Source organism: Anarhichas minor, unplaced genomic scaffold (genome assembly GCF_050575085.1).
Source record: "Anarhichas minor isolate MPS153535 unplaced genomic scaffold, ASM5057508v1 ptg000012l, whole genome shotgun sequence".
NCBI classification, from domain to species: domain Eukaryota; kingdom Metazoa; phylum Chordata; class Actinopteri; order Perciformes; family Anarhichadidae; genus Anarhichas; species Anarhichas minor.
In genome coordinates this window covers 4,488,720-4,495,003 of record NW_027466458.1, presented here as the reverse complement: position 1 = coordinate 4,495,003, position 6,284 = coordinate 4,488,720, and the positions used below count along the sequence as shown (strand labels likewise).

General features: G+C 41.7%; 1 protein-coding gene across 2 annotated transcripts in view; it reads left to right on the top strand.

Annotated features, from left to right (window-relative positions):
- Window positions 1-6,284, top strand: part of LOC142948359 (dolichyl-diphosphooligosaccharide--protein glycosyltransferase subunit TUSC3) — a 61,100-nt gene that overhangs the window by 14,329 nt on the left and 40,487 nt on the right. Inside the window, exon 3 of one of the 2 annotated variants that reach the window (XM_076090345.1) lies at window positions 745-984. The exons of the other annotated variant lie outside the window; for it this stretch is intronic. The gene's annotated coding sequence lies outside the window, so the exon portion shown is untranslated. The remainder of the gene's footprint in view (window positions 1-744; window positions 985-6,284) is intronic. 2 annotated transcript variants of the gene reach the window in all.

Genomic DNA, 6,284 nt, shown 5'->3' with positions numbered 1-6,284 from the left:
TATTTTTTAACAATAAGTTTCAACAGAAATCGTATCAAAAGACCAAGCACGATGCATAAATGCAGCCTTCAAATAGAACAGTGTCACCTCCTCCTCTGTCTAACTTATTGCTCATGGAAAATAACTGTTGGCTTGACCGCCCTACTTTTCCCACACATTTGCACACCACTCAGAATATTTATCTAAGGTAAAATTTTATATTAAGGGCAACTATATGAGTAATCAGTGTTTCCTCTGCATATTAAAATTAGTAATCAAGTAAGTCAATGTTAGCACTCAAATGGTACTATTAGGTACTCGTATCAGTACTGGCAAGTATCTAAATATAAGTACTTGGACTGTAATGAAGTGGTACTAGTGCATCCTTAGTTGTAGGCAGCCGGGGGTGAATTTCTATTTTAAGGTACTAACCCATGTGGATAGTGTTTCCATTGCACTATAAAGTCAGGTATACTTGTTTTTTTGTTTTTTTTTCCCTTTAAGAAGTTCATTCAAAACCTGCTATTGTGTAATAGGCCTGGTGAGACTGAATGCTCACCTAGCAGAAGCAGATAACGAATGTGAATGGCTTATAAGGCTAATTAGGAACACATTAGGCTCACAGTTATTAGGCGCTAACACTAGTGTTACTTCCAAAGGCTAATGGGGTTGCATACTAGGCCAATTACACTTGTATTTCTAATATGCTCATATGGGCATTGTGCACTTGACCCTGACTCTGACCATTAAATATGATCACTGCAGGGCAGGCAGATGGGCACAGTCTGCAGGTGCATAAAGCTAAAAAGACGTGTGGAGAGAGAGAGAGAGGAGAAGATGGAGGGTTCAGAGCTAAAGGTCACCACAGCAGTGACACACAGCACGCCCGGGGAGCGGAGAAGAGGAAGGCAGCTGAGCTGGTAGTCGAGACAGACTCACGACGTCAGGACCTTTTCTGAACCCAGACCCCTCACTTCCACGTCGTCTCAGTCTTTTGCTTCACACGTGAGCCAGCAGTTGCCACCTTTGTGTGTCTCTCTGTCTTTTCTCATCTTACACATCCCTTCTGTTTTAACACTAATTATTGTTGTCAGTGTACCTTCAGCAACTGGAAACAGGGATGTGACAGGATACTTTTTTCCACTGTTGTGTTTTATCGGACAACGCTCCCCAGCCGTTAGGCAAGGGTGATTATTGAAAATGAGAAGTAAGAGAATTGGAAATGTGTTTGCCTTTTATGATGAAATGTGGGAAAAATGTCTTAACTGTGGATACCTGTCACATAGCCTAATGTAAGTAAGGGATGATTGAGTAGCGTGAACGATTGTCTGCTGTGTTTCTATCACATCCCCTTTTTTTTCGTCTCTCAAACTCATTGTGGCTGGTGTTTTTGTTTTGTTATCCGCTGACAACCAAAGCTCAGGAAAACTGTCCGTATCTCAAGTCTACTTTTGGTGCATTTGCAGTCGCTACATTTGCTACAGGAAGCTATAAATCCTTCACAATAAAATCCTTCACAATGAACTGACTAGTGCAAAGCTTGTGAATTATAATAGTTTTAGTTTCCCCCCCAAAAAAAAGAAAAAAACTAATTTTAGCTCAGAGTGAAAACTGACTTTGCTACTTGGCTGCTGATAGGGATTATTTAGCAGGCTGCTTGGTTTTACAGTGCTAAAAGATTAGCAGTGTAATAAGCTCAACCCCTCAGTGTGTGTCAGATTACTCCAGTATTGAGGTAATGTTCGCCCGAGTGTTACCTCACATCTCATATTTCATTATGGGTTACAGAATTTGTCTTTGCGACTAACTTTCCTCCTCATCGCCTCCCGCTGCACGCTCTTACGGCATCATATGCTAATTATACCCTTTAATTGCTAAAAAAACTTTTACACACACACAACCTTTCATTGCCCCTAACACCCTCGACTGAAATCTTTGAGTATATTTTTCTTTCTAATTTGATGCAAGATAGTTTGAAAAGTATGTGGCGGTACATCAAGCTGTGCCTCTCAGTGCTTATTTAAACCATTAGACCACCCACAGCTGACCTGGGCTTTCAAAATCACTAAGCAAGCTGAATATACTATTTGGACTCTTTGTGCCTGAATCAATTGATCACATGACACACCACTTTGTATGAACAACCTTGAGTAAGAACATTTCTTCCTTTCAGAGGAAGAGTGACGGTGAGCTGGAGTAAAGATAATAAGGCACCGGGAGACTTAATGGCACTGTGTCCCCTACATCGTGGTGAATCACTCATGTGTCGGGGAGATGGAGGAGCCCACGTATTGGCTCTGTGTTCTTTTCAGAATTCAAGAGAATGGCTCTTTGCTGCAGCCAACACAACTCCAGGGCTCCATTTATGTTATCTCCACTCGGTTTTTCTTAAACATTCCTTCTGGTTTTCAAGCAGGTAAATAGATTTGTCTTTCTATCTGAAGTTGCTTTTGATTGTTTTGTTCCTTTTCTGTTACCGAGGGCAGAAAAGTTCAACGCCGGGTTGCTCTCGGTGCTTTCTAAAGTGTGATTGTTTTTGTTTTGACCTGAATTAGAAAAATTGCTCTTGAAAGTCAACTACCTTACCGCACGAAGGAGCATCTCTTAATATTTCTTCCTCTGGGTTTAAAGGCAGTTAATCGCATGAATGTGTGCCCACTGAACCAGCCTTGTGAAGCAGAAACATGGCCTACCTAACGTTTCCTATACCTGCCTGGTGCCTGGCTCAAGGGTAGCCTACCACCGATTTTTGCCGTACAGAAAAAAATCATTTGATACAGTACCTCTCTGCCATGCATAGATTGTCCTGCCCAATCCCTCAGGGAATTTGAATTAGCATTTTTCTTTATATAAATCCTGTGATGCAATTTTTTTTTTAATCAAAGTTTCACCTGATGTTGACTGCTGTAAGCTTTTCTGAAATCCCCCCAACGAATGTAAAACCTCGAGCAAACTAATTTACACACAGATTTGTTTTGCCTTGCATTTTGCCAGATAAGCATACGCTCCCTTTATCACATGCTCATGGCTACTAAAAAGGAACAAAAACAAAGTAAGGAAACCTTTATGTTTTGGGATCATTACAGAAATGTAATAGTGATGCTTGTGCGGTTAACTGTCACGCGCTAATATCGTCATTGGCCAGTCGGCACCGGGGGAAACTAGCATCAACTCAGTGTTGACATGATTTTTTTTTTTTTTACCTATTTGCGCCCACAATCATGTTTAGCCGTGTACGGTATTACTGGCTTTAAATATTGTAAGGCATATACGATCGCAAACCTGAAACAATAACACGAGCTGCGTGTCAGTCAGAGCTCTGTCGCCATATTCTGCTGTTTTAATGTCTGTCTCGACTCTCTTCATTTGTCATCTACTGTGTCCCTTTGCTTTCTGCTTCTCTATTTGTCTCTCTCTCTCTTACTTCTTACTTGCCCAGGTTTCTCCTCCTTTATTCATCCTTCCTCACCATCCGTTTTTTTTTTTTCATTTACTTTCTTCTCCTCCCTCCATCCTTCCATCCCTTGGCTTCATTTTGACTATAGTGACCATATGCTCCCCGAGTGCTCAAGTTGACTCCCTATTGTCATCCCCAGTTTTTTATTAGGATGCCTTTATAACAAAATCAACCTGCGCTGATGCTCCGTAACCCAATTGGAGCTCTGTGCTTCCCCAGAGAAATGATATCTGCAAAGATGGGGAAAAGCCAAATAAAGGGGAAAGAAGGGGTGAGCAGAGGTCAAGCAGAGTGAATAAACAATCACCCGTTGCATTCTACTGCTGCTCTGTGGCTGATCAAATGTACGTAGAATCGGTGATACTCACTAGTTTGTTGATGGTTTAAATGACTGGGTTTAAGTTAGACCACTTCATACAGTGTTTGTTAAAATATCCCATACGTTTCTCCTTCCTCCACAACAGGCCTTACAGATGGAGATAACCAATAAAAGTCAAAAACAGAAAACCCACTATCGATCAGCAACTCTAGAAATAGCTTGGAAAAAAAAGCTGTAATTTTACATTAAAACATGATCTTATGCTCAGAATGGCCTCCAGTGCAGACAATTTGAAGGACTTAATTTAGTTTGTGGTCTTAATTAAATTGTCTTATAATGTGATGAATGGGGGGAATTTAACCTCGCCACCCACAACCAAACCCTATTGTGTTTTAATCGCTTCCACAGCTTTAACATTAGTCTTATTACTCCTCCTAAATGCCATTTAAACCGTCTAAAGAAAGTTAACTTGATGAAACTCGCACACACCCTAAACCAACAATGACAAAATACTTAACAGGCACCCTAAGGGAAAGGGAAGATTTAAAATGTCATGGCGGGGGGGGGGGGGGGCTGAAATCTGTAAGCAAAAAAGAAAAAGAAAAGAGGCATATTCTATAAGTATGACAGAGGGAGACACAACCTCTGGCGCTAATGGGGGAAAGATAAAAAAAATCAAATCACTAGAGGGTGACAGGTGGGAAGACGCGTGGACAAAGGCAGGGGGGGGGAATGCGTTTCAAATAATTGTTATTGGGAAGATAAGCTGACAAATCCCCACCCTCAACCCCTCCACCGACAAGTCATGATATTTCTGGAAATCGCAGATTATGGGCTGACAAATATGGAGCTGGCAATATAAAAGCATGCTGGTCTGATTCAATGGAGGTGAGAGATGAAGACAATGGCTCTGACAGGCAAAGTGACTCAAACAGACACACTCTCAAAAGATGTGCTTACATCACACCATATTAACTGTTCTCTGCCACCCTTTATTAACAGGATTCCCTTATTACCACCATGTGTGTGTGTGTGTGTGTGTGGTCTGCAAACAAACTGAGGCAAAAAGCATGTTTGTCACATGTCCATCTTCATCGCTGCATCTTCATGTCCACTCCCTTTTAAAATATGACTATATAGTATAAATATAAATAAAATATAAATATTAGAAAAAAACGTCATCAGGGATCTATAAAAGTTATATTTGCTCCCTTTTTTCTTTTGTGCTGATCCGAACCGTGAGCTTAATAACCCGTTGCACCACTAGAATTAGACTATCCAGGCGGTACACGGCAAGTTGTTTTTTTCAGCTCTATTTTTACATTTTCTGTAAAGAACAGTATTGCAATATATCGTATCGTGACGTGCTTGCCAATACGCAGCCCTAGCGTGCACGTGTGCAAGTATTCTTCGTCTTAGATCAGAACAGAAAGTCACAAAGGCATCAAAAGGACTAGAAATGAACGTGCAATATGTTTTTTGTACTTCTTTGTGTATGTGTATGTCTCTGAGAGAGAGAAAGAGAGAGAGAGATAGAGAGAGGTTGAGAGATGAGTCTTTGTTCCTTGTTACACCAAGCCAATTTCCAGTAATCCCCCTTTCAATGGAGAATTGGAGGAAGTGTAGGAGCATGATGGCCAAAGCCGAGGCCCATTCACTCACAATAGACCTCTGGTTAGACCGCTCAGAGCTGGGGATTGTGCGTTGAACAAATACTGTTGGCTTTTCATGGGGAAGGTTCGCAGATCAAACCTCTGGCCGGGAAAAACTGTCCCCATCTAGTAACTACAAGAATATACGGGATGCCGAGCATTACTACTGCAATCAACTATTTGCTATAAAGATTTAGTGGACTTATGTCTACCTGAGGAGACAATGAAGTCTCCTCCTCCTCGCTTTGTTGACATAGCCGGGCCCGCCCCTCATTTAGTGCATGTACGTGCATGGTGCGTCAGCTCTGCAAATAAGTTTGGCTTTCGTGTCTGCGTAGATGTTTCATACACTTGATTGTGATGTGTCAGGAAGCCTAATGCGTGTGTCTGCTCCGGCTCTAATGCAGGTCAGCTTTTAAAGGACTTCGTTGACTAATTACTCGGTTGAGCGACTCAGCTGATTAATAGACAAACTAACTTACCACCTGAGTGCCTGCTTAATACACTGATTCAGTGACTGACTGACATGAAGTTAACGAATTTCCATTCAGCTGATTCGCCAACTAAATAAATTAACTGACTGACTGGTTACCCCAACTGGCTGCTGATGGGACTGATGGGTTGACAGTCTTTTGGGCCGGCCGGCCGGCAGAGTGTCCGCTTGATTGAATAACTGGCCGCCTGATAAACTAACCGTCTTCTTTCGTAACGTCTTGCCGTGTGGTCATCAGTGCATGAGTCACTTCTGCCTTACACTCCATGTGTCATCTCTCTGTCTCTTATTTTCACTCTCATCATCATTTCTTTTCCTCTATCTGCTCGTATCAGTTTCTATTTCTTTTTTTCCTTTGACTCTCCTCGGAGTGCTTTTTTCCAT